Genomic DNA, 8381 nt, shown 5'->3' with positions numbered 1-8381 from the left:
TGGATCACAATAAACTGTGGAAAATTCTGAAAGAGATTGGAATACCAGACCACCTGATCTGCCTCTTGAGAAACCTGTATGCAGTTCAGAAAGCAACAGTTAGAACTGGACATGGAACAACAGACTGGTTCCAAGTAGGAAAGGGAGTATGTCAAGGCTGTATATTGTCACCTGTTTATTTAACTTATATACAGAGTACATCATGAGAAACGCTGGACTGGAAGAAACACAGGCTAGAATAAAGATTGCTGGGAGAAATATCAATATCCTCAGATATGCAGATGACACCACCCTTATGGTAGAAAGTGAAAAGGAACTAAAAAGCCTCTTGATGAAAGTGAAAGTGGAGAGTGAAACAGCTTAAAGCTCAACATTTAGAAAACGAAGATCATGGCATCCGGTCCCATCACTTCATGGGAAATAGATGGGGGAACAGTGGAAACAGTGTCAGACTTTAATTTTCTGGGCTCCAAAATCACTACAGATGGTGACTGCAGCCATGAAATTAAAAGACGCTTACTCCTTGGAAGGAAAGTTATGACCAACCTAGATAGCATATTAAAAAGCCAGAGATATTACTTTGCCAACAAAGGTCCGTCTAGTCAAGGCTATGGTTTTTCCAGTAGTCATGTATGGATGTGAGAGTTGGCCTGTGAAGAAGGCTGAGCGCTGACGAATTGATGCTTTTGAAGTGTGGTGTTGGAGAAGACTCTTGAGAGTCCCTTGGACTGCAAGGAGATACACCCAGTCCATTCTGAAGGAGATCAGCCCTGGGATTTCTTTGCATGGAATGATGCTAAAGCTGAAACTCCAGTGTTTTGGCCACCTCATGCGAAGAGTTGACTCATTGGAAAAGACTCTGATGCTGGGAGGGATTGGGGGCAGGAAGAGAAGGGGATGACAGAGGATGAGATGGCTGGATGGCCTCACTGACTCTATGGACATGATTCTGAGTAAACTCCGGGAATTGGTGATGGACAGGGAGGCCTGGAGTGCTGCGATTCATGGGGTCGCAAAGAGTTGGACATGACTGAGCGATGATCTGATCTGATTGTTTGTATAAGTTATTTGTACTAATATATTTGGGGTATTAACCACTTATTCAACATATCATTTGCAAATATCTTTTATTAAGTAAGGGGCCTTTATGTTCAGTTTCCTTCACTGTGCAAAAGCTTCCTAGTTTAACATAGTCCCATGTATTTATTTTTGCTTTTGTTTCCCTTGCCAGAGGAGACATACAAAAAAATTACTTCTAAGATAAATGTCAAAAAGCATATTGCCTAAGTTTTCTAGTAGGAGTTTTATGGTTTCAGGCCTTAAATTTAAATCTTTAATCTATTTTAAGTTTCTGTATATGCTGTGAGAAAATAGTCGAGTTTAAAGCATTTACATATAGCTGTTAATATTTTCTCAGCACCATTAATTGAAGTATCCCTTTTACCCATTGTATAATCTGCCTCCTTTGTTGTAGATTAATTGACCAAATAAGTATGGATTTATTTCTAGACCCTCTGTTCTATTCCTTTGACCTATGTGTCTAGTTTTATGTCAGTACTCTATTGTTTTGATTACTGGAGGATTTTAGGATAGTTTGGAACTGGGGAACATGATACTTCCAGATTTGCTCTTAAGATCACTTTGGCTAGTTAACAATAAACTGTGGAAAATCTGAAATAGATGGGAATACCACACCACCTGACCTACCTCTTGAGAACCCTATATGCAGATCAGGAAGCGACAGTTAGAACTGGACATGGAACAACAGACTGGTTCCAAATAGGAAAAGGAGTACGTCAAGGCTGTATAATGTCACCCTGCTTATTTAACTTATATGTAGAGTACATCATGAGAAACTGTGGGCTGGAAGAAGCACAAGCTGCAGTCAAGATTGCCAGGAGAAATATCAATAACCTCAGGTATGCAGATGACACCACCCTTATGGCAGAAAGTGAAGAGGAACTCAAAAGCCTCTTGATGAAAGTGAAAGAGGAGAGTGAAAATGTTGGCTTAAAGCTCAACATTCAGAAAATGAAGATCATGGCATCTGGTCCCATCACTTCATGGGAAATAGATGGGGAAACAGTGTCAGACTTTATTTTTTGGGGCTCCAAAATCACTGCAGATGGTGATTGCAGGCATGAAATTAAAAGACGCTTACTCCTTGGAAGGAAAGTTATGACCAACCTAAACAGCATATTCAAATGCAGAGACATTACTTTGCAAACAAAGGTCTGTCTAGTACAGGCTGTGGTTTTTCCAGTGGTCATGTATGGATGTGAGAGTTGGACTGTGAAGAAATCTGAGCACCCAAGAATGGATACTATTGAACTGTGGTGTTGGAGAAGACTCTTGAGAGTCCCTTGGACTGCAAGGAGATCCAACTGGTCCATTTTAAAGGAGACCAGTCCTGGGTGTTCTTTGGAAGGACTGATGCTGAAGCTGAAACTCCAGTACTTGGGCCACCTCATGTGAAGAGTTGACTCATTGGAAAAGACTGTGATGCTGGGAGGGATTGGGGGCAGGAGGAGAAGGGGATGACAGAGGATGAGATGGCTGGATGGCATCACCAACTTGATGGACATGAGTTTGTGTGAACTCCAGGAGTTGGTGATGGACAGGGAGGCCTGGCATGCTGCGATTCATGGGGTTGCAGAGCCAGACACGACTCAGTGACTGAACTGAACTGTGATTACATATAAAACCTTAGAATTATTCTAGTTCTTTAAGAAAAGCTTTTGGTATTCTTATAGGGATTGCATTCAATCTGTAGGTTGCCTTGGAGTTTGATTATCTTAAAAATTTTCTTTCAATCCATGAGGATTTTAATCCACAGCATATCTCTCCATTTGTCTGTTTCATCTTCAGTTTCTTTCATTAGTATAATAGTTTTCCAAGCACAAGTCTTATAATTATTTTGTGAAATTTATTCCTAGGAATTTTATTCTTTTTGGTACAGTTGTAAAAGGGATTGTAAGTGGGATTGTTAATATCTTTTTGATAGTTTATTGTGTGTGCTGCGCTAAGTCGCTTCAGTCATGTCTGACTCTTTGAGATCCTATGGACTATAGCCTGCCGGACTCCTCTGTCTATGGGATTCTCTGGGCAAGAATACAGGAGTGGGTTGCCATGCCCTCCTCCAGGGGCTCTTACAGCCCCAGGGATCGAACTCTGAGTCTCTTATGTCTCCTGCACTGGCAGGAGTGTTCTTTACCACTAGTGCCATCTGGGAAAATAGTATATAAAAATGCATATTTACTGGTACTCTTGAAAATTTATTGAATTTATTTGAGGTCTGTTTTGGGATGTAGACTTTAAGATTTTACATATAAATCATGTTGTTCACAGATAACTGACAGTTTTACTTCCTTTTCCAATTTTATTTTTCTTTGAATGCATTTTATTTATTTTCCTTGTCTAATTGCTCTGGCTAAGACCTACAATACTGTGGTGAATAAAAGGGGCAAGAGTGGGCATCCTTGTTTTGTTCCTGATCTTAGAGAAAATACTTTCAGGTTTTCACTGTTGAATGTTATGTGAGATGTGTGTTTGACATATGGCTTTTATAAGGTTGAGGTATGTTTCCTATGTATGTACATTGCTGAAAGTAATTATCATAAATGAATTATTATGTCAAATTTTTCCTGCGTCTATTGATCATATAAATTTTACTCAGTTTATGTGGTATATTAGGTTGGTTTGCAGATATTGAACTTTCCTGTTATCCCTGGGGTTAATTTTACTTGAACATTTTATGGATGATCCTTCTGATGTATTTTTGAGTTCAGTTTACTAATATTTTGTTGAAGATTTCTGCATCTATGTTCATAAAAAATACTGACCTGTAATTTTTGTGTGTATGTGTGTGTGCATGGTGTCTGGTTTGGGGATCAGCATATGATGATGCTCTAGTAGAATGATTTTGGAGTCATTCCTTCCTCTTGGATTGAGAGAGACAGGAATTAACTTTTCTTTAAATGTTTTGTTGACTTCACCTGTGAAGTTTTTTGATCCTGGACTTCTGTTGGCGTGGAGCTTTCTTTTGTAATTCAATTTAACTGGTAATCAGTTTGTTTATATTTATTATTCCTGATACAGTAGGGAGAATTTACATTTCTAGGAATTTATCTATTTCTTCTAGGTTGTCGGTTTAATTAGCATGTAATTGTGTTCAGTACTCTCTTCTGAACACTTGTTTTTCTGTGATGTTGGTTGTAATTTATTTCTTATTTTATCTGAACCTCTTTTTTCCTTGAGGGTTTTGTTAAGGCTTTATTACTGTTGTTTTCTAAGTAACAGGTCTTAAGTTTTGTCCCCACACCCCATTCTCTATTTTATTTCCACTCTGATCTTTCTTTCCTTGTACTAACAAGTAGGTTTTGTTTGTCCCTTTTCTAGTTTCTTTAGAGATAAGATAGGTTATTTCAGATTTGTTTCCTGAGGTATACTTGCATCACCATAAACTTTAATCTTAGAAATGCTTTTGCTGTCTGCAATAGATTTTGGATCGTTTTATTTGTGTTTTCATGTCTCCAGGTATTATCTTTTATTTCATCAGTAACCCATTGGTTGTTCAGTAACATGTTTAGATACCATATGTGTATTTCTTTCACTTTTGCTTTTCATGTAGTTAATATTTAGTCTCATGCTGTTGGTGGTTGGAAGACATGCTTGATGTTTAAATTTTAATTTATTGAAACATATGATCTATTCTGGATAATGTTCCATGTGTACTTGAAAAGAATGTGTTTTTTCCTATCTCTGAAATACATCTATTACTTTTTTATCTATTAATTGTATACTATATCTGATCTAACATTTCATTTAAGGCTAGTGTTTCCTCATTGATTTCTTTTGTATCTGTATGATCTGTCCATTGACATAAGTGGGATGGTAAAGTCCCTTACTATAGTATTGCCAATTTCTCCCTTTGTTTGATCTTATTTGCTGTATGTATTTATATATGCTCAAGTAGCTCAGACAGTGAAGAATACACGGGCAATACAAGAGACCAAGGTTCAGTCCCTAGGTTGGAAAGATCCTCTGGAGAAGGGAATGGCTACCCACTCAAGTATTCTTGCCTGGAAAATTCCACAGGAAGAGGAGCCTGGTGGACTACTGCACATGAGGTCACAAAGAGTCGGACATGACTGAGCAACAAACACTTCACTTCCTTCACATGTTGGGCGCATATATATGTACAATTGTCCTATCTTCATATATTTATGTTTTGTCATTATGTAATGACATTCCTGGAAAAGGTCTGTTTTCATTCCAATCGAAAGAAAGGCAATGCCAAAGAATGCTCAAACTACTGCACAATTGCACTCATCTCACATGCTAGTAAAGTAATGTTCAAAATTCTCCGAGCCAGGATTCAGCAATACATGAACTGTGAACTTCCAGATGTTCAAGCTGGTTTTAGAAAAGGCAGAAGAACCACAGATCAAATTGCCAACATCCACTGGATCATGGAAAAAGCAAGAGAGTTCCAGAAAAACATCTATTTCTGCTTTATTGGCTATGCCAAAGCTTTTGACTGTGTGGATCACAATAAACTGTGGAAAATTCTTCAAGAGTTGGGAATACTAGACCACCTGACCTCCCTCTTGCAAAACCTATATGCAGGCCAGGAAACAACAGTTAGAACTGGACATGGAACAACAGACTGGTTCCAAATAGGAAAAGGAGTACATCAAGGCTCTATATTGTCACCCTGCTTATTTAACTTATATGCAGAGTACATCATGAGAAACGCTGGGCTGGAAGAAGCAGAAGCTGCAGTCAAGATTGCTGGGAGAAATATCAGTCACCTCAGATATGCAGATGACACCACCCTTATGGCAGAAAGTAAAGAGGAACTAAAAAGCCCCTTGATGAAAGTGAAAGAGGAGAGTGAAAAAGTTGGCTTAAAGCTCAACATTCAGAAAATGAAGATCATGGCATCTGGTCCCTTCACTTCATGGGAAATAGATGGGGAAACATTGGAAACAGTGGCTGACTTTATTTTTGGTGGGCTTCAAAATCACTGCAGATGGAGACTGCAGCCATTAAATTAATAGATGGTTGATCCTTTAAAGGAAAGTTATAACCAACCTAGATAGCATATTAAAAAGCAGAGGTATTACTTTGCCAACCAAGGTCCATCTAGTCAAGGCTATGGTTTATCCTGTAGTCATGTATGCATGTCAGAGTTTGACTATAAAGAAAGCTGAGTGCTGAAGAATTGATGCTTTTGAATTGTGGTGTTAGAGAAAACTCTTGAGAGTCCTTTGGACTGCAAGGAGATCCAACCAGTCCATTCTAAGTGAAATCAGTCCTGAGTGTTCTTTGGAAGGACTGATGTTGAAGCTGAAACTCCAATCCTTGGGCCACCTGATGCAAAGAACTGACTCATTGTAAAAGACCCTGATGCTGGGAAAGATTGAAGGCAGGAGAAGAAGTGGGTGACAGAGGATGAGATGATTGGATAGCATCACTGACTCAATGGACATGAGTTTGGGTAAACTCTGGGAGTTGGTGATGGACAGGGAGGCCTTCGTGCTGTGGTTCATGGGGTCACAAAGAGTTGGAAATGACTGAGCAACTGAACTGAACTGAATGTCCTTCTTTGTCATTTTTTAGTCTTTTTTTTTTTTTTTAAAGAATATATTGTCTGATAGAAATTTTGCTGCTGCTGCTGCTAAGTCACTTCAGTCGAGTCCGACTCTGTGCGATCCCATAGACAGAAGCCCACCAGGCTCCCCCGTCCCTGGGATTCTCCAGGCAAGAACACTGGAGTGGGTTGCCATTTCCCTCTCCAATGCAGGAAAGTGAAGAGTGAAAGGCAAGTCGCTCAGTCGTGTCCGACTCTTAGCGACCCCATGGACTGCAGCCTACCAGGCTCCTCCGTCCATGGGATTTTCCAGGCAAGAGTCCCAGTCTCTTTTCATTTTCTGTTGCATGGAATGCCTGTTTTAATTCCTTCAATTTCAGTCTGTTTGTCCTTACATCTGAAGTGATTCTCTAATGGACAGCATAAATATGGGGCCTTTCTAAAATTCAGTCACTCTTTTCATTAGACTTAGTCCACTTACTGTCATTTTGTTCATTGTTTCTGAGGGAATTCTTGTAGATTAGTTTTGTTTATTTATTCTTGTGACTTTATGGCTACCTTTAACATTTGGATTCCTTTCTCTTTTTGCTTGTGTATATCTATGATAGGTTTTGAATAGTGTTTATGAGGTTTTAATATAAAAATATGATTACTTTAAGTTATTTAAATTTTGAACACATTCTAACCACCCTATATTCTTATTCCTCCCACCAAGTTTTTTTTTTTTTTTTTGATGTTATAGTTTACATCTTTCTCTGTGCATATTCTTTATATACTCAATGTAAATATATTTTAATATTTTTGTTCTTGATAGTGTTTTCATTTTTTTAGTTTACTTTAAATCTTTATTGCATGCTTGCCATTACCAGTGAGATTTTTCTTTTATCGTTTTCAAGATAGGTGTAGCCTATTTCTCAGAGAAGGCAATGGCACCCCACTCCAGTACTCTTGCCTGGCAAATCCCATGGAAGGAGGAGCCTGGTGGGCTGCGTCCATGGGGTCGCTGAGGGTCGGACACGACTGAGCGATTTCACTTTCAATTTTCACTTTCGTGCATTGGAGAGGGAAATGGCAACCCACTCCAGTGTTCTTGCCTGGAGAATCCCAGGGACGGGGGAGCCTGGTGGGCTGCTGTCTGTGGGGCCGCACAGAGTCGGACATGACTGAAGCAACTTAGCAGCAGCAGCAGCCTATTTTTAGGTGTAGCCTTTCCCACTTAAAGAATTTTTTTCATTTCCTTTAAAGCCATTTTAGTGATGTTAAATCAGCTTTTGCTTGTCCATAAAATTGTTTATCTCTACTTCAAATTTGAATAGTAATTTTGCCAAGTAGACTATTCTTGGTTGTAGGATTTTTCCCTTTTACCACTTGAATATAATGTGCCACTGCCTTCTGACCTGCAAAGTTTCTGCAAGAAAGTCAGCTAGTAACATTATGGGAGTTCTCTTACATGTAACTCACTATTTTAATCTTGCTTTCAAGATTCTTTTAATTGTTGACATTTTAGTTACAATGTGTCTTAGTATGGCCTACTTTGGGTTCATGTTGTTTGAGACCTTCTGCTTCTTGGACTTGAGTATCTTTTACGTCAGGTTTGGGAAGTTTTAGGCTATTATTTCTCCCTCTTTCTCTCTTCCCTTTCCTCCTATAATGCAAATGTTGATAGGCTTAATGTTGTCACGGGTGTCTCTCAACCTATCCTCATGTCTTAAAAAAATTTTTTTTTTTTTTTTTTTCCTATTCAGACTGAGTTGAGCAAGCTGAGTGAACAGCTTGTGTCTTCCGG

The sequence above is a fragment of the Bos indicus genome, chromosome 20, assembly GCF_029378745.1.
Source record: "Bos indicus isolate NIAB-ARS_2022 breed Sahiwal x Tharparkar chromosome 20, NIAB-ARS_B.indTharparkar_mat_pri_1.0, whole genome shotgun sequence".
In the NCBI taxonomy this organism is placed as follows: domain Eukaryota; kingdom Metazoa; phylum Chordata; class Mammalia; order Artiodactyla; family Bovidae; genus Bos; species Bos indicus.
This window is presented reverse-complemented; position numbering follows the sequence as displayed.